This window comes from Zosterops lateralis, assembly GCF_965231275.1.
Source record: "Zosterops lateralis genome assembly, chromosome: 11".
Classification (NCBI taxonomy): Eukaryota; Metazoa; Chordata; class Aves; order Passeriformes; family Zosteropidae; genus Zosterops; species Zosterops lateralis.
Genome location: NC_139771.1, coordinates 3,568,016 through 3,592,172, shown reverse-complemented (window position 1 = coordinate 3,592,172; position 24,157 = coordinate 3,568,016). Strand labels below are relative to the sequence as shown.

At 41.7% G+C, this 24,157-nt stretch overlaps 1 protein-coding gene across 2 annotated transcripts in view; it reads right to left on the bottom strand.

Moving 5' to 3' along the window:
* PRKCD (protein kinase C delta) overlaps nucleotides 1-19,441 on the bottom strand; it is a 60,215-nt gene extending 40,774 nt beyond the window's left edge. For both annotated transcript variants that reach the window (XM_083869770.1, XM_083869771.1), the window contains exon 1: nucleotides 19,313-19,441. The gene's annotated coding sequence lies outside the window, so the exon portion shown is untranslated. The remainder of the gene's footprint in view (nucleotides 1-19,312) is intronic.
* Between the last annotated feature and the right edge of the window lie 4,716 nt (nucleotides 19,442-24,157).

The following is a 24,157-nucleotide window of genomic DNA, read 5'->3' as shown; positions in this document are numbered from 1 at the left end:
CAGGAAGAGAGATGATGGATAAACCTGACTGGGACCCAGCTCCCCAGCAGGTTCAGCAAAACTGAACTGTATCACCTCTAAGCCTGGGGAGCGAGGGGCCATCCCTGCTGCATGGGGGGAGATGAAGGAGAGGGCTGGTCCTGGGCTGCAGAGGGAGGGAGAGTCCCCACACTATTTTAAGATTTTAGTCAAGGCCTTGTTTTTGTTTTTCTCTTCATCTTATTGTGAAGGCAACTGGGCACTTATTGATTTCAGAAGGAACAAAGCATCAAAAGCAGAAACCCAGCTTTTTACACCTTTTATTTTTTTTATCTTCCACCAGGTGCTGAGCCATGGAAAATCATTAGTGGATCACTGGATTATTTCCAAACAATAGTTCCTCCTTCTCCAGGAAGCTGAAGGATGGTGCCTTCTGAGAAAACACTGTGCAACTTTTCTGGAAGTTGACTGGCAGTTAATTGTGTCTATTCTGTGCATTATTTGGAGATCATATCAATATTTCAGTGTGGCATCAGAAAGATAAAGCTCTCTCTGAATACATGCAGTTTAACCTATAGAAGCACATATCTCTTTCAGATTGCTCCTCTCCCTTTGGAAATACTTTTTTGAATGACAGACTGTAAAAATATATTATAATGCAGAAGTAGTTAACAGGTGGTGCTCTGTGTACTTATGTACACAACTACAAATTAAATTATGACCTCTGTTACCCAAATGACTCACTCAAAACAGCAATAACAACCTCTGACATGCACTACAGTCATGACTGCCAGCAAACTCCACTGAAGCTTCTTAACCTCTCTGATTAGTAGATGTGGTTTTGGTTACTTACAAGTATGTCTAATTTTAATCATGACACTGAAGTTCCACAGACATTGCAGGTTTTCTGCCTCAAAGGGCCAGAGGAGTTTTTAAGTTTCATCCCCCCCCCAAAATTCAGCTCTTTATTAGGACATGGCTATAAATCACCTGCAGTGTACTCTGAAGACACAGGAATAGTTGTGTCTATGTCTAAAATATGAAGATTAGTATCTTAAACAGATGAGAAACTAACTTTTCCTATAGTGATTCCCTTCTTTTAAAATGCAAGTAATTCCACCTCAATGACACTCTGACATTATCCTAAAAAAAAATTGACTTATTCTAATCATAAAATACAGTGAACAAGAAAATTACTGACACTATGTTCAGAGCAGTTTAAGCAAATAAACAAAAACTTCCCCCAAAATAAGACAACATTCCTACTAAATTAAAGGGAACAAAATCCCTCCACCTTCCCCCTCTCTTTACACATTTAAGGAAGGTACTACATTACTACAGACTGCCACAGTTCTAGTTTGCATATTGATCTTCATTTGGGCACTTTCCAACATTTCATAAACTCATTTTTCTGGCTGGCAATGGGAGACATGGTACACATTCAATGTCTGGAACTGGCACAATTTAGGCCCCATGGGTCCTTCCAGCAGGCAATGAAATAAAATAATCTGTTCTACCAAGGGACAGGACAAAATTTCTATCCCACAGTATTCCTTGTTCCCAGTGACCTTGTTAGGCAATTATCTTCCCTTTAACGTGGAAAGCTGGAAGCTTGCCCCTTCAAAGAGCTGCATAATAAACAAAACTGCGTGCCAAGAGTACTTGCCTGTCATACCTGTCTTTCATACTTGGCAAAGATTTCACTATGCCTTCTAAACCTCTTGGACTGGGGCTGTAACCACACTTAGGCAAGACAGAAACAGTCACATCATCGGGGGAGTATCTGGGATTTTTCCTTGAATACACAAGGTAGTCGGTGTGTAATGCACTAAGTGAAAAAGTCACCAAGTTTGTCTTTCTTAGGGAGCCCAGAACAAGTCTGTGCTTCCTACCTCTTTCTAGTACCACAAAAATTTCACTCTACTGAGTTTATCTCTATTAACTCAAACAATAAAGAACAAAATAAATATTTTGCAGACTCACTGTTAACCCCTTTTCCTGAATTTTCTTTGGTAGTATCTTCCTAGACAAATGAGTTTTCTTCTAGGTAACCTATTACTTTTAAGACCCAGTCTGTGCTAAATCTAAGCCACAGTGACCAAGTCCTTCAGGAGCAAGTGTTTGCACCTGGCAGGAAATTACAGCTGACCACTGAAACTAAGAATCCACCTAAATGAATATTGTAGCCTGAAAACTTTTCCTGCTTTCCCAGATAAACTGGGCAGAGCCACAAGAGAGAAGCTTTTCCACATTGTAAATGGAACAGCAGCCAAATGGAACTGCCTCATCCTCGCTCTCTTGAGCACTAACACTGAATCAAGAACAATTATTTGAAATACTATATGTGGCTCTCCACAAGGAGACAGAGCTTCTTGCAACTGCTATAGTTTATCACAACTAAATATCCTAAATTTAGACAATAACTCAAATATAAACAACAGAAACCAAGCCAAGGAACAACCAACAGAGGAACCCTTATGTTCCAGATGAAGTATCACCAGGAATCTTTCCCTTGTTCACAAAGAGCCAGCTTGTACACAGAAAGTAAAATTATTAAAGCTGTGCCCTCATAGACAAGAGTTAGGATTTAGCAAAAAACACAACTCTGCAAATAAAGTAAAGCACATGAATGCTTCACTAATCTAACAAAACCTTTTTTCAATATAATTCCATAAAAAGTTATATTAGTCCCTGAAAATAATCAGAACTTTGAGTGTTTCCACAGTCACCAGGGGAAAAAAAACCCAAACCAAAGAAAAACACAAACCAGAAAACCCGGATCAAAGCACACAGTAAAGCATCGGGCATCAAACTCTGGAGCCATAACAAAGGCTTTACAATCTAAAAAAGATTACATGGTTGCCATTTTAGAGTGTTTCTGTGAGTGAGAGATAAATGAGAAAGTGGTAAAGATCCAAAATATACCAGCTGAATAAAACCCAATCTGTTATATTTTCCAAGACAACACTGAGCTCTGTGAGCTTTACTAGAAGCAGCACGGTGAGTGCAGCCAAATTCTCTCTGAACAGGAAAACCTCAGACCTGGGTATCAATGGGAAGAAAAGCCAAAGAGTGTAACAATGACCCTTTCAAACATGGGAAAATCTAACTAGGAAGGACAAACCAGCTACTGTAAAAGAATCAAAACTTCTATGCCCTAATACATTTCCAGAGGTGGGGTTTTATAGGAATAAATGACTTTATTTATATAACTTTACATTTCACATTAATGTCCTATCAGCTCTTTCACAGTATGTCACCAAATAAAACAAGCATGAACTGTGAGAGACTCAGAGAACACACTCAAAGAATTGTTTGATCACAGTACAGTTCCTCTGAATTTTACAGAGTTTTCACCCCCTTGTTGACTTTACAAAGTATTTTGAAAGGGAAAAACATCCAGCTGTGAGCAACTTCTGAAAGCCAGCTCACTGTGCTACCCCCCTGCATTGTCTGCTCCTGAACAAATCATTGGGAAGGTTAGTATCAAACTTCAGCAATTAAAAGGAAAAAAAATCTTTTAAGTTGCTCCTTTGAAGAGAGTCACACAAATTAATTACTGTGACAGATCCTGGGAACATCTGATTGCTGAGGACTTGACAGTAGCACACTGGATTTTGTTCAGAAGAAAAAAGTGGGGAAAAAACTCCAAATACTCCCATTCCTTTATAAGATGACTGAGACACTTAATTTTATCACATCATGTGTTTTTCTCTCATTTTACCATCCATTTCTAAATAAACTAGATACTAACACTGTACATATTTTCAGAGACCATCAGTTTGTTTTTTTTCTCCAAAATTGGGACATATGTAAAACCAGCTGTTTCCATATAACAAGTTAAGGACAGAGAAAGATGACTTAAGGACTGATCTCAGAAATTCATTAAATTGCAGTACACTGCTTCCTGCTAGAACTGCCATTGGAATTGGCTGTTTTAGAAATGGACTCGCTTCAGTGTTTCCTAGGAGCACCACGGGAACTGCCATTAGTCTCTGGAAGGATTAAACTAAGAGGGAAAATCAAAGTTAACCCAGTGTGCTGGTTTTGCAAAGAAGTGATTTTTTTTCAAGAAAATTACAGCAGAACAAATCAGTGATATGATGACATCAAAGTCAGTGAAGGAAGAGTTGTATCTTACATGGAGGAGAATGAGAAGATGCCTTGGTTTTAGGCTGAAAGTCTTTTGTGAGCCATGATAATGGACTGCAATATATTAAAATATCCCTTTAAATCGTGGAAAAATATGCACTGGGGAGATGAGAGTATTCAGATTGCAGATATAAGCAAAGGCATTTGTGATGGACTAAGTTAATGTTGAAGTTGCTGTGATCTTATGAGAAGCTTGAACAGAGAGAGAGAGAGGTGAGATGAAAATGAAGATCTGTCTGTAGAGAGAGAAAAGATCTCTGTTCCTGGAAATGAAGAAAACTTTTGCTTTTGGAACTGTTCATCTTTAAAATGGTACCCCATGAGCCCATGAGCCGTATCCAGCTGTGGGACGCTGTGTGACACGGGAGGGGCTTCACAACTGCACATTCCTGGGCGGCTACTTTTGTGAGAATAAAAAGCCACAGGAAGACTGTTCTTTCTTGTGGGGAAGTTGCTATAACATATCAAAAGAGACTTCTCTCTCCACAAGATCTGATGAAACACTATTTTATAAGTGGTACACTGACCTAGAGTTCCAAGCTTTGTCTTTACACTTTGTCCGTAAGAAAGAAAATAAGCTATTAGGGGAGGGGGAAGAGTTTTGAAAGTTTTATTCGGATTCTTATTATTTTTTTTTTCTTGTAGTTTTGTTAATAAACCTGTCTTTATACCCTTTGAAGTTCTGAGCCTGCTTTGCTTTTCTTCTAATCCTATCTCACAGCAGAAAAAGAGTAAATAACTCTAGGAGACACTCAAACCACTATGCATAATTTAGAAAACAAATAGACAAACTTGATACCACTACACTTAGTAAAGTTTCTTAAAATCAGTTTTTGACTGTTTGGTACTTATGTATCCTAAAATACAGGAACTAAAGGTCAAGGCAGAGAGCAAGCTGAGAAACAGAAAAACAAAACTTTTTGGAGTTTCATGATTCAAAAGATTTCACTGCAGAACTTCTTTGTATAACATGCCTTTTAGAAAAAAAAGTATTAGCTGCTTCTGTCTGTTTAGCAAAGCACAGAAAAGGCAGGGAAAAGAAAGTAGACCACAGGAATACAAAATGAGAAGTGAAAGCTGAGTTTCAATTCTGTGAAATATGATCTATTAGGACTGATGTCACCAGAATGTCAAAATGTGTTTTAAAGTACAGCCTTTGAGTTCTGAAACTGATTTCTCTCTTTCTTAAGGCAATATAAAGATTACATTTTAGTATTTTCAGACTTTATCAACGAAAGATGGGGGCTTCTTTTCAGTGTTTGTTTTGAGGAGCACACAGATAGCCCACATCCCTTAATGGGTGCAATGGCACTGGTTAAAACAATTGCAGCAGCAAGGAAAAAATATCAGCTTCACAAACATTTTAATTAAATGTGTGTTCTGGTTAAAATCAGGGAAATTTCATTCTTGAAGCACAATCCTGTGAAATATGAAAGAATTCATTTATTTCTCTGTCGAAGAAAGTGCTACCAAGTCAGGTAAATTATGGCCATACTGAAATTTTTGTAAACACAGCTAGAGCAAAAGAAAAACTGGTTGTACTGCTTTCAATCTGGTTTTACTCAGACACTGTTCAAAGTCTGGTGAGCCCAAGTTACTCCAGTCACTATCTAATTCCTTCCTGATATGATGGGCTGTGCAGTGTTTGAGGACGTGTAGGCAAAGCAAAGTCTAACAGCAACAGATGAACTTGGATGTCTTTGCAGCAAGCAAAGGCTCTGGGCAGGGTGAAGTACAGAGGTTTCTGGCTTTTAGTTGGGCTGTGAAGTAAATAAATCAGCATTTTGCTTTCCCTGCTGGGTTCCTCCAGCACTGCTAGCACTGGATGGAACTAAGAGGATTAAATTCATCTGCAGTCCCCTCTCAGGTCCCTGGGCATCTCCCACCAGTGGAGATCCCTCAAATACCCCACGGCCACCTCCCTGCTACCACTTCAGCTCTTTCTACTGACTTACAAAGAATGCAGTGTTTTGATTTGCACTGCTAAAACACACAACCAAACATCTAAAAACTGTTTCAAAGTAAAAGCTCACATTTTTATTTCTTTCTTAGTATTTAGCAATACCTGAAAACAAAGAGCACTAATGTTGTTCTCCAAAAGGCCAATTCAGGACTTGGACAACTTCAATATATAAATGATGTGGGAATGAGCTTAGAAATTGTTTATTAAATGTACAGTCAGAAACAATCAACCTCTTGATTCCAGGATCCACATTAGAACAGAAACAAGCAGCCTACTCCCTATTAATAGGTTGCTTGCCAGGGATTACTTATTACTTGTTTGCATTATTACTTATTTGTAGATGTTATTACTGCTCAGCTGAACATTTGCATTATTGATGAATGCCATATGCACCCAATGTCATACAGCACTACACATTTGAAAAGAAAAGGGCAAGTGTACTGTTTGAGTTTTTGGGGAGATTCAACTAATGGAAAAATGGTGCCAAGGTCCTTCAGCCCATCCTCTCCACCTCCAGCTATCCAGGCCAAGCTGAACACAAACTACAAGAGTGCTAATTCTATACAGCATGGGAATATTGAGAAAAGTTTAATAAAAAATGCTGCAACAGCTGAAGCCATTGCACTGCATAAAGCCCAAGAGGCTTAAAGGACATCTCCCATTCTTTGATCTACAACCTGAGACTCCAGCTTGTGGCTGTATCAAACACACAACAGGGGCTTCCCAAAGCTTGTCCTCCATTTCACCACACCTTGTCTCCAACGGGAAAGGATTCTGCCCACTGATAACCAGAACATGCCCTTCCAGCAATTTATCAGGTCAAGCATTCAGAAGATTCAAAAATTCTGTACACTTGAGTGTGAAGATTTGCAAGCTCAGCCAACCACGATCTCAGGTAAAATCTCAGTCAGTATCAGAAAATGGCTCCAAGTGACACTGAGCAAGTCCAGCTGGAATCTTTGGAGATAGACCAAAAAAGCTTTTCTAGCTTCTTTTCCCAGAGGACAAAACCCCCTCTGTCACAACACTCATATTACCCCCAGCTTATTAACACACCTGCACAGGCACAAAATATGTGAAATATACCTATAAAACCTAACTTTGAGGAAAAGAAATCTTTCAGAAACTTTATAATCATAAAGTCGTGAAGAATGTACAGGAAAATTCACAAGTCTCAAGAGTATTTGTTTTTCCCTAGGATGCTGGCAGAATATCTACCTCATCTTTGTTCCAGTGTAGATACAATATTGTCCAGCGTCAGTTACATGCAAATTTCTCCAGTTTGCACCAGGGAAAGGGTCGGGCTGTGCAAGGACAGCAGTGGGTGTTGCTTTGCAGCACAGGCAGCTGAGCTCAGCGTGGTCAATCCTGCACTGCTGGATGGGAGCTGTGGGCTGTGTCCCAGCTGGACAGCTCAGTGCTCAGCCTGGAAGAGATGGGGCAGGCAGCAAACCAGGGGACACTGACAGTGCTTGGTGGGGTGTCCCAACCAGGCACCTGCTCTTGGGCTACTGCAATAGGAAAAACAGGCAAAAAAACCCAAAAACCTTGGAAAAAACCAAACCACCACAACCAAATACCCAAAGCCCCAAAACCCTGAACAAACACAAATTTCATTACCCATGTTCTGGGCATGCAGCAAGCAAACAACTACCCAAATGACTCAACTTGTCAGGGATCCAGCAGAAGCAAAACAATTCTGCTACCCAGTACAACAGCATTGTCACTGTCTTACCTCCAGAGTCCCACATCCAGCTCCAAACATCTCCCTCACCCGCCCCTGCTTCTCTCCGTGCCTCTTAACTTGAGCACAGAGAACAGATGGAGCTACATTGGGGTATTCATACACAGGCTTTAAAAGGCTTACATAGTACAGACACTGATGGACTGCAAAATGAGGGGTTTTTGTAACTTTCCTAACAAATTACTTCAGGAGATTGAATGGTTAAGCAATTAAAAACTGCTATTGAGTAGACTTTGGAAAATAAGATCCTGATCAGAAGAGCATCATGCATGCTGCTCTCCATTTACTGCGACTTCCTCCACTTCCAAGTAAGAGATAAAGGACCACAGGAAAAAAACCAAGATCAGAGAGACATAAACAGCCTAAATTTTAAGTTACCTTTAACTCTTATTAAGCAGCAGGCTGCAGCTACTAACCAAAGCAAAACTAAACACTGGAGAACAGGGATAAGTTCTTCTGCCTTGGCCTGCCTCGGACACCTTGCCTACAGCAAATGTTTTCAATTATATGAGTCTGGCATTCTTTTTTGTTTGTGCTTTTAAGAGGATAAAATACTAGATATGGCTGTCTTTCATTTGAAGTATTTGAATGCTCGATGTCTGAGAAGCATTAAGTGGTCAGCCCAGCTTGGAGAGCTGTTAATTCAAAACAGAGCTGTGTAACCTGCATGGCTTGTTTAAAGCAAACAAAGAAAACATCCCTCTGTTTGAGACTCACTCAAAACTTTTTTAGTGTTAGGATCACCCTAATTCACTGGAAAGCAGAATAAAATAGCAGCAAGAAAACCAGATTTATTAAAAAAAAAAAAAAAAGCAAAGAAAAATATCCAAACTATAATACAAGTAGATGTTTCTTGCAATCCTGAGTAAGAATAATGTTAAAACCCTTCCACAGCCCTCTGAACAAGATTTATTTGCCAGTTGGATGAAGCCTTAAAGAAAGTATAAAACCCTCCAGAATTCAACCATGCCATCACACACAATGTGAGTATCAAACTGTTTTAAAACAATTTAGAGCCTTTTGCTCATCTATAGAAGCATCATTTTCCAGCAAATGATATTCCAGTAATTGACAGCAAAGAAACTGAAAATAAATGTTGAGGGGTGGTTTCTAACGACTTGCATTAAAGTCATCACAGATGTTATTGTAGTCTTGTAACAAAAAAACCCAAAAACAACATCAACAAAAAACCAAACCAAACCAAACCAACAAACAAACAAACAAACAAACAAAAAAAACAACCAAAAAACCCCACAAAAACCCCCAAAAACCCCCAACAACAAAACCCACCAAAAAACCCCAAAACTAACCCAACCAAAAAAAAGAACAAGTCATGACTTTCAAAGGAGTAGTTTTCTGTTTGAGTGTGTCCCTTTGATAAAACTGAGATCATGCTATATCATGACTTTCAGATTACTTTTTACTTTAAAAAATTTCCATTTTAGGCTATAATAGTCATAGAGTACTCCTGCTAAATAACATCAGTTTTGTTATCAATCAGACAAAGCTCAACTTGTTGCTGCTCTGATAATTAATGCCTTGTCATTTCACTTGGCCAGCAGGGGAAGAAAAGTTTCTTCCTGGATATTTTTCCATTTAGAGTCCTCAATCAGTTTGCAAGTTTCATCCATCAACCACAGCAGCAGCAGAACTTGTATCCACACAAGGGGCAAATCAATTCATAAACATTTAGAATTACTGTGTTTGCACAAGCTTTTGTATTTAACTGCATCAATTTAAGAACAGACTTAAAGCAGACTGGCACATATGCTTAGACAAGGCTTAGCTATAATAAACTGACTTGGTCATTAAATACCTATATAAGAGCTCATTTTCCTCAGGGAAAAGATGGAGATTAATTGCTAATTTAGCTATAATCACACATTATAGAAGATCAATGTCTAGTTCATCCCTAGGGGAAAAGTTCACTAAAATAAAAGACTTCTGCTTTTTATGCTATGTTAAGTATTTATCCACAAAATAAAGCACTGGGAAATCCTAGAAGAGTCCTTTCACAGTTTTAGTATTTTGGGAAAAAAAAGATATTTGGTTCTTAAAACATATTAAATTCTGCTCCTTGATCTGACAATAACTACCAACCTCACATTTGTTTTCAGCACTGATATAGATACTTCTTACAATTTTAGAGGAATAGATTTAACTTAATCTCTACTGTACTTAGAAGCGCAGTATTTCATACATTAAAATATATTTATATTCCCATAGATGCATACTAATATTTTACTCAGAACTGTTTGTTAAATGCACTAACGTGCACTTTAGGTAGCACACTGGATTCTAAGTACTGCTTATTTTAATAACATATGCTTGAACTCAGCTGTGAATAAGACATGCACTAACTCCATACAAGAAATCTGCATGAAAGTAATTTTCAGTTAAAATTTGGCCCTGCAAGGAGGCAGATATGAGAGCTAAAATACTAAATTTCAAATAATCAGTATTAAAGACTCATTTTCAAGATTTGCTTTTTAAAAGGAGAAAGAAATGCTATTACATGTCACATTCAAAATCAAAATACCATTCTGGGAAGGTAAACACTTTGCTGCAAGAAGTCAGCAGCTCCCTGCTTTAAAGTTTTGAAGGGAGGCTTATGCAATGCACAGTTCTAGAGATGGAAAGATTGGGTCCACAGTTATTAACTGGTCAGAGAATAAGGAAATGAGTGCAGAACAGCACACAAAAAGTAGGAGATTGAAACTAAAAGCGGATTTTGCTCACAAGAGGTTTTTGTTCTTTCCTCCAGCTGCAAGATGCAAGATAAAAAGAACAGAATTGAACATAAGGAGAGGCAATGAACAACTGGCCTATTTTGGTTTCTTCTCCTTAAATCCATATCTATATAAACTTTCAAGCAAATAAACATTTCTCTTTGCTTCAACTGCCACCCACTGGAAAAGGAAAGCAACATTAATTCTAAATTGCAAGACCAAAATAGGTCAGAAAATCAATCTGACGGACGCTGGTACAGATTACATTAAACCCCTGGGGTTGTCTCGAAAAATATTAGTGGCACTGCAAGAAATCAGCAAGCTTGCAAATTAAACTGAAACAAAAACCAGGATACAGCAACAAACCAGGGCTCCACTTCCTCTCTCCACCCTGGCCCTGGTGAGAGCATTTGGGTTGTATTACAGAAGTTTTGGGGAGGAGTTCCTGAGGACAGAGTGGGAGCAGGGTATAGACGAGCAGCATGGCAGAGCCTGGCATTTCTCATCACTCTGGGCTGCCCCTGCCATGCTCCACATCCATGTCTGCACTCATGGTACTTCCCTTTCCCACCTGCCCTTGCCCTACAGCACAAACCAATCAACTTCCTTGCCCAAATGGCAGTTTCAGCATTCCTGCTTTCCCTTGTCAGCAACCCCCACGTTCCCTTCAATGGACACGTGAGGTGTCTGTGCTGCAGATCCAACAACTTCATCTTTTGGGAAATAGAGCCACGTGGAAAGAATGCTGAGTAAAAACCCGTATAGGCTGCAACGGAGCATTCTCACCTACTCTGGACAAAACTTGTTCTTATTTTAGATAAAATGAAGCTGCACGTGCACCTAGAGCGCTTCCCCAGGTCAGCCCTGTGAGGTGTGTGCACACAAGCCCGCACTGCAGGTGCAGTGACAGCAGGTTAACAGCACATGTGCCACAACCCCCACCCTTCCCTGGAACTGACCGCTCTGCAGAGGGGCAGCCCCGGGGAGCCTGTGCCCAGGCTGCCATGGCTCAGCCAGGGAAGGCAAAAATCACAGCTGGGACGACTGCAGGAATGAGACAGGCATGCCCTGACTTCCTGGAGACAAAACCCAACCGCTGGTGAAAGGAGACAAATAAATGGGGAGAATCAGATTCCAGAGGACTTTCAATAGTTAAGATATTCTACGGTGTATGTGCAACAGAATAGATACTCTGCAATTACAGATGAGCTGAGAGGTACAAATTGATTGCAGATTCCCTCACTGTAAGGGTCCAAGAAGACTGGAGAAAAGAAAAGAAATCCCAAGAACTCCATACAAGCATGGTAGGGATTAACAGAGAGACCTATAAATTCTTGGTCCAAATAACATGTTTCTTCAAATGGCCTTTACTGGGGGAAAAAAAAAAATCCACCAGCAAAAAATACCTAGCAATATTCCCTCATGAAAATTCTCTTCTGTTTATGTAAAGGTGAGGAATCCCCAGTGGAATGACTTCACTGGACTTGACCAACAAAAGACGCAGAGCTGGGGCCATGATACCTGCCAAAGTTGTAATACTGCTTTGGGCTGTGTCTCCTGCTCTCTAGTTCCCCAACATGATTTTTTCTAGGCAAATGCTGTCTGCTGACCCCTGGTTTAACTTGTCCTTCCCTAACCTGTGCTAGATTTGAAGGAGTGAGATAGCTGGGGATCTTGGCACCTCCTGTTCAGCCAAGAGAACGGGAGAGGACATGTTCCAGTGCCAATGGCTCACTGCATTCAGTCCATAGCAAAACTGGTTGAATTTTTAGCTCTTAAATTACCTGGCAAAGTGCAGGTCCATGGCAAAATGCTCTTGCTCCTGGGATGCTGCTTCTCAGGTAAATTTGTCAAACAGAAATAGCAACTGCCGGCTCCTGTCAGCTACTGAGGAATGTAAGCAAATGTAACCTGAGAGGGCCCGCAATTCCCTGACACACTAATCTGGTCTGGATATTTGGCAATCAGCACCCCCAAGTCATTAGTGAGACTATCTGGGTTCAACAAAGGCCACAGTCATCAGATACTTAAGGAAACAGCTGAACCCCTGTTGAGCAATTCACAGCTCAGCATGAGCACGGCAATACAGACCAGCACACTGGGTGGGCAGAAATGCAATCATTGATCAGCAAGTGCAGGAACCAGACTATTAAAAAAAATCTTTAAAAATCCCCAAATCTATCGATACTGAAAGCATCTATAGTCAAATCTACTCCTTCACCTGCAGAGGTACTTGTTTGACTAAGGGTTTCAGATCTAGTTAAACAGAGTTCGTTATCAAAATTATAGAATCTGACTGCACCTGCTTGATGTAAGACAGCCATCTGTGCTAATTTCTTACAAAAAATATACATTAAATACATTTTTAAAAAAATCTTACTTCCACAAGAGTTTTTCGGTAAAACATTCAGACGCCCAACTGCGTTCTTTAGCAAGTGAAACAGTGTCTCAACAGGCCCTAATGAAATCAGCGAGGTACAAAATACCCATTTTGGTCACAAAGTCACACCACCAAAATGCAGTCACCAAGAGGCATTCCAAAACATAGCATAAACATCTTGATTTAAAACGTACAGGGCACTCAGTGTCATATTTCAAACATGACAGGCCTTTCAATGTTATTGCACTCTATCTATTTATCTTTTCCATGAGAATGCAAGTTGAAAGCATATGACAAACACCACTTGTTACTGGCTGGATCATATCTTCCCAGCAAACTTCTGCACACACGACTTTTTGAAAAGGAGGGACTGTTTCTTTTAGGAAAGAAATACAAGATCCTTCTTTTGTTCAAGCAAGAATCAAATATAGTTTCCTAGAAAAGCAGAGCTCAGACATCAAACAGCAATTGCTTAGCTACCTTTATACTCAGAATTTCCTGCACAAAGACAGATTTCAGAAGCCAAGCTTATCCTTGAGTTTGGCTCTTAAGACAGTTTTGATCGTCTTTTCACGTATCAATCCACATGTTCAAGCATCTAAATCTTGGGGGAAAAAAAAAAAAAAACAACAACAAAAAAACCCCGCGCTTTACTATCAGAAAGAAAAATCTGGTATCACAACCAAAAATCCTTCTTCCTTAAGCCATTCCTCATAGTGAATACTGATACACTCAATGAACTCAAGTAAAGCAAATATCCATAAAATGATGAGGAACTAAGTGGTCCTGACAAACACTTGGATTCAAGAGTTTCTTAGCCAGAAAAGCAATGGCAAAGCTTAAACTGCATTTCCTCAAGAAACCAGAGAACATGATAGAGTCAAGTATACAAACAATGATTTTATTAGATCTCTATTAAATAAGTGTTGATGGGGAAAGGAGTAAATAAAATCAAACACTCAGAGACTAGCTCAACACTTGAGTGCTAAACAGCCATGTAGTTTTCTCTTTGTCATCTCATCAGTACAAATTTATCCCAAAATAAACAACAAGGCTAAACCAACACAGGTCTGGGCTTCAAGCTCTAGATCAGTAGCATGAATTACTTCATAGCTCAGGGGTGGGGGAACATAAGCTGAAGTTTAGATTTAATGCATGTGTTTCAAGATGTGCTGTATCCACAGCAGGCAGCCAGGATTAAAATAAGCCCATAAATACCTAAATCATTTTTGAGGCTGCAAAAGACTAAACAAAGTGCAAATCAAAGCCACTCATGCGCAAATGTACATGACATTTTAGAAAATTTCAGCCATCCACGAGGTGAGAAGCAAGATACTAATTCAGATAACTCCTCTGAGCCCCATGGGGTGGAAAGGACATCAGCCCACGCACACTTCGTCAGAAAAGAGGGGCGCCCTTACTGAGGGGTCTGGGAAGAGCCTGTTTTAGGAGGGTCTCTTAGCCACAGAGACACAGTGTCCAGAGCAATGACACCCTGCCCTATTATCCAGTCTCTAAGGAGCTCTTCTGACTCCACTCCCAATGGGTAAAAGTGAAACCACTTGGTTACATCTCAACCAAGTAAGACCATAGCCTGCTCACAGTTCTAAGCAAAAGTACATGAAATAGCAAGATATGTATACACATTATCCAACTGCTTTGTTCTCAAAAGCAGGTAGTATCTCAGAATTCGGAATAATCCTGTTCTGAGGCATAGAGAGGTACTGCTGCCTTTTTTTTTTTTTTTTTTTTTTTTTTGTTTTTGTTTTTGTTTTTGTTTTTGTTTTCCTTTTTTTTTTTAATGTTTGATAGTTGGCTGATTAAATGGGAGGAGATGGCAAACACACACCCTCCTCCCTCAGCAGGCAGGCAAGTATCATTCAAGGTTAAAAGCTTAACATGGATCAGTTTCATGAAGTTATCTGTGATAGTCATTCCCAGACTTTATGGATGGTGATTATTATCATGTGAATACCAACTATGCTTAAGTATCCTTAAATAAACTTTTCCAGATAGCGCATTGCACTCAATGGCAAAGCAATTGACAGAAAACACATTATTTTCAGTAAGAGGATACCATAAAAAGTACTCTGTGGTTTTACGCATTTTCTTGGCTTGAGCAGTATTTGCAGAGAATTTATTTTATGGCCTGCCTCTTGGATTTGCAGCTATTGATATAAATCCGTGCTGCATCACTTCCACCTCTTAGTTAAAAACTGTCAGCTCTATTGTCAATTAGAAAAAAAGCAACAGGTTGGAAACGTAACTTCATGGATCTCAGGGCTCCATGTTGTCACCAAAAGGCAGACATAATATTCCACTTGCATAAATTTTAATCAAAAGAAAAAAAAAAACCAACATAAAATTATTTGAAGCACACAGATATACACATCCAATTTCTGTCCTCTGTAGCAACGTTACATGTAACAACAGAGTCTAGTCTAGATCAGACCAGAAACAAACCCTGCATGACTCTTGCCAAGGTCAGATTTGTGCAGTTCCCAGTACTCCTGTGTGCCAGACCCCTCATTTCTCTACCTTTCCTGGTGTCTCTGGTGCAGCTTCTAGGCACAAAGGCAGTATGGATAACCTAAATGGTCCTGGAGAGTTACAGGGAATACTCTGCTTCCTATGGAGCAGATTTCTGCTGAAGTACTCAAATACCATAAAAACCTGTCCGGGTAGCTCTGGCTTGAAGAGGCAGTGCCTCTTTAAGAGAGCGTAGAAACTCCTTTGGGTAGAAATAACTGCCTTTGAAATGAGAACACAACACAGGGCACTTCAGCAGTATTTTACCAAGGCTGTAAAGAGCACTCCCAGGCTCATTTCTGTTAATTGCATCTTTGCAAAATGCAGCCAAGTGGATGTAGAATGATTACTTTTAATGTGCTACCCAAATGGCTCTGAATGGGTGCAGCTTTCCCCCTTTCCTTAGGGTCCACATGGAGCTCTACAGAAACAAACTCTGCACTTGGATTATGCAGATAAAGGCAGACTCGAGAAAGATGACAAGTTCTGTCACAGCAGCAGTTAAGAAACTACTGGAACACAAACTGGTTTGGTGCTTTTTAGGCAGCTTTTGGACAGAACCTGATAAGCAAAATGGAGAAGCTGCATTCAGTGCAAGGATAACCCCAGAGTAAAGTCACATAATCTTTCTCATCAGTGGATGATTAACAGAGGAATTTGGCTCCTAATAAGTCAGCCAGCCCCCAGACTCCACTGGTAAATCCCTTCTTGTCATCTTTCACATTCAGCTCTGACTCATCTGCAACGAACAGTTCAATCCCCAGCCTATTCCTTTTCCCCTCTATTCTTACTGCAGTAGTTAAAGTACCTGCTTTGCAAATGCAGTGAAGAGGATTATGGACTAGAGGCACACAATGCACTGGGACTGCATCAGGAAGAGACACACCTGAGTTAGCTTTGGGGAACTCAAATACCTGTGTCAATGAACATGATCCAGGCACATACCTCAGTGCTGGCCAACACCTGTAAAGTATTTACACTGCACAGCCACAACTGGGGCTTGGGCCACTGCAGCCCCCTGGAGACCAGCTGCCCTGAGTGAACTTGGCACATCCACACCTGCCACGGCTGGGGACTGAGAGGTGAGGAAGGGGCTCCTCTTTTTGGGAGCAGCAGCCAAAGCTGAGGTCAGCTATGGATGGGCAAGGTGCAGATTTGTGCCTCTGCACAGAGGCAGGGTGAGAGTGTAGCCCTTCAAATGTGGACAAGGATGGATGGTTAATTTAAACTACTAGGCCCTGAAGGATTCACCAGAGTCATGGGCAGGTTAAGGTTGGTAGGGACCTTGAGGATCATCTATTTCCACCCCCCTGCCGTGGGCAGGGACACCTTCCACTACAGCAGCTTGCTCAAAGTCCTGCTCAGCCTGGCCTTGAACACTTGCAGAGATGGGATTTAATCTGAATGGACTTTAATTGTAATGACTGTGGCTTTTAGACATCAAAATAAACTCAGAGGTCTGAAAGCTTCTATGCTTTTCCCAGGAAATCAGTTACTTTAACAATAGATGGCATCTTTCCAAGATTAATTGTTATTTCCTAGATCTATATAGCATCAATTAGCCAAGTTCTCTTTGAGAGATTCTTCTGAAGATTTCTTTTTAAGAAACGTACCTAGAAAATTCCTTAGGTTTTTTATTTTAGAAATAGTTTCTAAATAATTCCTTTTGTACAGAGTATCTTTTCATCTATACCGTGTGATCAAAAAGTAAAAATTATTATGCAATTTCACTCTTCCATTCAATAAAAAAAATATTACTCTACTGTATGATTGTGTCTAATGAAAAGGTGGGTTATAATTAATGAAGCACAAAATGGCAAAAAAATTAACAATGAGCTCTTTTTTAGTGCAAACAATACAAGCATCTTCCTGATCAATTATGTCACACATGTTGCCTGAGCAGAATCACCTTATGACTTTCTCATTACCCACACAGACATCACATCTGTGTAACTGAATATATTTTTCTGTATGTTTGTTTCAGCCACTGAGTGGCAGCAATTCTTTCATACCTAAATCTAAATTATGAGATGTAGGATAAAAATCTCAAGGGATTCCCAAATCTTAATTCTTTTGTGCTGCCCCTGAGTTCTTTTGTGTTTAGCAGTACAGGCAAATAATAACAACTACTGAAATATCTCATTGCACCTTTTTTAGCTGTCAGAGTTCCAAAAGTAATGCACCTCATTCCGAAAATCATATGTCCTTAGAGCTTGAACTATTCAAGTTTACAAAACATAGTAAAACTATGTGGGTCAAAGAAACTGAGAATGCCAGCATTTAATAATTTCTTAAATTAAAGCAGACACCTGTATTTTATAATGAAATTCAAGGTGAGGAAAAGAAATATGAAATAAATAAATCCGAACCTATGTTTTGCTGCCTTATGTTTGCTTTTCTCCTCAGTATCTGCAGCTTCCCATAGCAGTGACTTGGGGTGACTGAAACCTATCAGCCCAAAGACAAACAGCTCATTTTTACATAGCCATTTTCAGGAACTAAAATAAACAGGAAATCCTGCATATACACTTAAAAAAAAAAGCTTATGAATTATTGCTTAACCACTTAAGAAGCACTTCTTCATAGTGTTCTTGCTCAGAAATCTCTGGTGGTTATAGCTTCCTATTTGATTAGCACAGTGCTGCATGGCATTATTTGATAGATGGAAAGCTGAAGAGTTTATTTGCTATTACAGTGTTAACAGACGATTATTACTGTCAAGTCAGGAGCAAAAAAAAAAAGATTTAAAAGGAACTAAACACACCAGAAGTGTGTCAAGGATTTTGACACTGATTATTTGTAGAGATACTAAACACTGCAGTCCAGGCTTTAAGTGAGTCTCCAAACCTAGGTAAAGATCTAGCACTAGAAGTGATTCTCCCACCCCCATCTGCTCTGCAGAATCAGTTCTCTCCTGGGACATATCAAGGGATGGGACACAGGGCAATGTCATCCTTGCACACAAACCTCCTGCAAGAGCACCTCGGTCCAGATCTTTGTTCTGCTCTGCACTACTTGGACACTCTAGAAGTGAACAACAGTCAGGGCCCGCAAGTAAGGAGATGTCAGATGTAACCACGGAACGCTGTAAATCCAAGTATTTTAATATTTCATGCCCTCATGCACACAGGGAATTCTCTAGCGATGAACTGAAAACTGTTTTCTAACAGATGCACGCCTGGCATGTGGGTACACAAAAGCATCAGGCATTCCTGCTCCTTCACTTCTTACTGTCTGTCGCCATTCAGCTGGAAACCTGACCATTTAACTCACTCTGCATCCCGCCCGCTCCAGCTCCCTGTGGCACGGAGACCGAAACGGAGCCGGGGCGGCCCGTGGGGAAAGAGGTTGGTGGTATCAAAGCTGGCATTTCTGCCGGGAGGAAACTCCGTGTTTCTGTCAGGGACAGACCCTGGGGATCCGGGCACCTCCTGGCACGGGGCACAGCGCTCTGCCCCCGGGCTTATCCCGCCCCAAGGCAGCCGGTCCCGTCCGCGGCACCCGGGGGCAGCTGGGGCGGGCCGGGGCCGCAGCCCCCTCCCCGCAGCCCGACACGGAGGCCCCGCGGGAGGGAGGCAGCCCCGGGCCGGGGGCACAGCCCCGCCGCCTCCCGCCCCATCCCGCCGCCGAGCCGCTGCCCGGGACACACGGGGAACGCCGGCCGAGCCCCGGGGACCCTCAACCTCCCTCCCCGCCGCTCTGCCCGCCGGGCGCCCCACGGAAGGCGGGCGGGCCGGAGGGAGCCGGAGCCCGTCTCGCTTCCTCCTTCACTCCAGGCGGGGCAGGAACTGCCGGGCGGCGGCAGCGCCGCGCCGGGGGCAGGTACGGGCACTCACCGCGTCCGGAGAGCCGTGGGGAGCCGCGGCCGCCACCAAGTTTCGGGCGCTGTCCCAGGAAACAGAGAGCGAGAGCGAAGGAGTGCGGGCGGAGGGGCGGGAGGGAGCGGAGTGTGCCCGGCACGGCCCGGCGCTCCCCGCCCCGCGCTCCGCTCCGCCCCCGGGCCCCGCTGCGGCCACGCTCACCTGCTCCTGCCGCCCCGCCCCGGAGGTGCCTCTCTGGGCGCTGCCCGGCCCGGCCCGGCCTCCCCGCGGCTCCATCCCCCCCCCGCCCGCCGTGCCTCCCTCTCCTCTCCCGTGGTGGTGGCCGCGTGTGGGAGTGCCCGAGCCCTCAGCGGGCGCCCTGCGCCGGGCCCTGCCCGCGGCTCCACAGCGGGCTCGGTGCCGTGCCCTGCCCGAGGCTCCACAGCGGGCTCGGTGCCGTGCCCTGCCCGCGGCTCCACAGCGGGCTCGGTGCCGTGCCCGGGGAGTGCTCTGGGGGGGGATGCGGTTTGGGGGGTTTTGCTCCGTCGGTCACCTGGACACGGGGCAGCACCGGGGTTTGAGGTGCCGGAGCTCGGAGTGAGCCCTTGCCCGGCGGGGAGCTGCCCTCAGGTGTCCTCAGCCCTCACTGCGCTCTCGGTTAAAGTGTTCTTTGGTGACTTAGAAGCCGCGGCTGTTGTTTTACAGAGGGGCCAAAGCCCGTAGCTCTGTGGTCGCCGCCGTGGCCTGTCACCTCAGAGCCCTCAGCCCTGGCTGGTGTGCCCGAGGTCGGGACCTTCACCGGGTTATTCTGGTCCCGGCCGGGGCTCCGCCAGTCCCTGCTCTGCTCTGAGTGATGGGGCTCGGTTCTTCTACAAGTGCTGTAAGCACTAAATAAGAGATTTTAGGGATGGGCTGAAGCACAGGAAGGTGTGAAGTGTAGGAACCACAGAAAACACCTCCATACTTCAAGGCAGACCTTTGTCATCGCTTTTAACTCGCACAGGTCATGCGTAATCGCTCTCATGTTTTCATCTTAAATGACCTCATTCAGCACTAGCTGAAAACAGTGATGAAATTCCCAGTGTTTTTGTGGTGCTGTGGTAACTGGGTGTTTCTCCGGGCAGGTGGCAGCCCCTGGTGTGCAGTGGGGCTGTCAGCAGTGCAGGGGCTGTCACCCATTGCTGCAGAGTTCATTCTGAAACGCCACATTCCATTCATTTGATGGCCAGTTCCTTTCCAGAACGTGTCACTTGATAGTTAAAAGGTAATGTCAAAGTTCCTCCCTTGTTCTGTCATCTGACGTCATCTTGGAAAGGCTATAATATGTGTATAAATCAGTCAATAGTTAATTTATAGTTGGAGAGTCTAATTTGAAGAAACTTACTTCAGAATTGAGAGCTCTAGTAGAAATATTGCTAATCACAGTTTGGGTGAAAGCTAAGGAATAGAGTCATGTAAAGTAATTACCTTTTTACTTCTGCTTCAAATTAAACTATGTAGTATTTTGTACAGATACATGTTCTTATGAATGATTAAGTGTGGAGTTTCTTTTTGTTTGGAACATCTAAATGATATTTTCCTGGTTTGGGACAGAATGTCATCTGATTAGCTGTGATGCTGTAATAAATTGTATGAGAACCCTAATTTGAAACTGTGTAGATTGCTGTTATGCTGAAATCTTTATATTCATCAGCAGTTCACAAATGCCATGTTATAAAAGCAAAACTAAAACTAGTTTGAATGAGAGGAGAAAAAGCAAAAGCTAATTGTGGCAAGGAGTTTTCCTCATTTCAGTATTTCCAGTGAAGTTTGGAAACAGTGCTTTAAAATATATTTCATTTAATTTCGTGCTCTTTGGGTGTTTAATGGCATGTAAGTGGTCAGAGAGAGTCCATTTTCATTTGTGACCTTACCATATAATGTTGTAGAAAACCATTAGTTAACTACAGCTGCATTTCTATTATTTAGGGCATCACTTCTGTCAAAGTCTTTCTGAAACCAAGAGTCATTTCTCATTTGGACTGTGGAAAATTTTGCAAGACCTAAAGAGCTTTGCCTCTTACGGCTTTGTTCAGTCAATGGGTTCAAGTTAGATTAGGACTGAGTAAAAATGTAAAAAATTTGATTCACAGGAAATGAGATGGAGAGTCTTCTCAACTATTAATGTGACTTTAGAAATTTGAGGTGTTTCCTGGTACTGAGACTTTCTTGCTGCCTATTTTCTGTAATTTTTCCTGTACAACTCAGCCATGCTAAATGCATGGAAATGCTCCACATCTTTCCTCAGAATAGATTCTAATGCAGCTCAGAAGGCTTTATTAACCCATTTTATTTGGCAGAGGATTTGAGAGGGGGATAAAAATCATAAAAATCCTTTAGCAGTACTCTCTGTCAGCTTCTAAGTAAATAGTAAGAAATGCTGGATTTCATAGTGATTACAGGGTAACTGTTGGAAAGGAAAAGGGCATTACTGTCTCTGATCCATTTTTCTGAAATGTGCCTTTGGGTATTTCCTAAAAAGAAAACAGTCTCAAGCTGAGTTAAAACATCTAATCTCTTTGGTAGCTGGATAGACATGTCAATAATTCCCAATCCCATGGTAAGTCCCTGCTTTGTTCCAAAAGATCTCCTGGGAGAAGATGAACTACTAGGGCCTCCCACTGTTGGATTTTCTCTTGTATTTTCACATACAGAAAACCTACTTTACCTGGGGCCACTTAATTTTTGCCATATGGCAGGATGACAGTAAGGGGTGATGTGACTTTTATCATGCGCATTAGAAACAAAAGTTAGAGATAAAACTTTCTGCATCAAATATAAGTGAAAATTTTCTAATGGAGGTTAAGATCTAGTTCTCTGAAGACTTCTGAGGCAGGCTGGTGCAAAATCACTTTCAACAAGTATGTAACGGCCTATTGTGAGCTGAAAGACTATATCTACAGTACCTGTTACCTTCAGCAAAACAGACCTGATTTTAATCCTGATGGGAGATACCTCATTTATGCAAAGATGATGACATTTGCAAAAATGTAATTTCAGAAGAGAAAACAGTCATGGCCGTTGCTGCCATTTTTTTTTCACAGCTCCACTTTGTAGCAGGACTTCATTGGTCTCTCAGTCCCAAGCCTAACCACCAAATGCCTGCTCTCATTTTCTCTTTTCTGATAGTATTTGAAGGTGTGAAGAATCTGGTGGTGATAGGAGTTTCCGCCCAGAACCTTCTACACAGGTCTGTGGTCTTTCGTGTAGATACACTGTGTGAAGTGTTTTGAGCACTGTTCATTGTCCTCAGCTTTGCCTTAAGGTTGGGGTGAGAGGCTTGTCTTCTCTTGTCAGGCTTTTCCTCCAGATTTTCATGCTTTTCTTTGTGAAGGACATGAGCTCTTCATGGAGTAGCAATGACACATGCTGAGTTTGGTCACTGGCTGCCGTAAGCATTTGGACTGATGTCCAAGTGAAACAGGAATTAGGCTGCCTTTCCTGAAGTCTTGTAACTTTAGAGATTCTTTTGATAACCACATACATTAATTCTACTGCTTATATTTCCAGTATTTTATACTGATTAAGGAAGAGTTTCTTTGTGTTGGTCTGCCTGCCATTTTTTCTAACTTGGAGCTGAGTTGTGCTTTCCCTACTTTGTCCCAGTTTGCTTCTCTGGATGTTGCATGTGCCTGTGCAGAGCTGTAATTGAGTAAGGAGCACTGTGTGCAGAGGAGAGACTGGAGTAGGCACTACACCTAGGAGAAATTATCATCTCTGTGCTTAATTTACCGTGCTTTAGAACTTGAATATGAGTAATGTTCCATGCTTAGCAGAGTTTAAGTGGAATGATGGGTTTATTTCCTTTTTCCTGGAGGATGAGATGTAGAAGTTGGCTGGCTGTGCCAGGGAAGATCCTTGTGTCACACAATCATGTGAATTTCTACATGTTTGTATAACTAAGTTACTGCAGGGGCTTTTTTGTTATCAGATAAGAGTCTTAAGAATTTGAGATTAAAATTATATATGCTTATGTCCCAACCACTCCACAGTTCTGCTCATTTGAAGGAACTTTTATATATGATTCATTTATAAACCAGACAAGTAGTTTCCTGACAATTTTGCTGAGATGCCCGTTTGGAGCATTGTCAATTCTTGTGATGTTTGGTGCTTTTAAAGCCTTACTTCCTTGAGGAAGTATAATTGCATTAAAATCTTAGGCTTTTTTTTGGCTTTCTTAAATAAAACCTATTTTTCATGTTTGTAGAGAAGGTACATGCACATGTCATCTTGGAGTTCCTAAAAGATTGAAAGTCTGGGCTACAAATAAGAGGGACCCAAAATCTCTCAAAGCTTCACAAATACCCCCATTCTGCCTCCTATTGTTGCGGGTAGAAGACTGAGCCCTGCATTTTGAACATTTGAGACTGTAGTTGGTTTTTAAGAAGAATTGAAATTAAAAAAAGGTTTTTATGGTGTTTACTGCCTACACCCCCTTACATTTGATTTCAACATGCCTGCTGCCAGTGTTGATTCTGAGCAATGTAATGTTCTACTTCCCCTTCTGACAGCTTTTCTTTGCAGCTGATATAGATGGGAGAACAAGGAAGTGTATGTATTGATGCAATTTTCTTGCTCACCACAGTCTTATTCATTGTTGGTTTTATATTCCTCTGAATACTGGAGAAAACCATGCTGTGAAAGAACACAAGCAATGTTTTCTGATTTCTTGGTTGGTTTTTCAGCTCTTTTGAAAAAAAAAAAGATTTTTGGTGTTAATTTAAGGTTCAGGAGATTTAAGATTCCGTTTGTGCAATGAACAGAGGCAATATAGAGGGGCACATTTCACACTGTGGTGTTCTCAGTCAGGCAGGAGGGGATTTTAGATTTTTTTCCCAAATC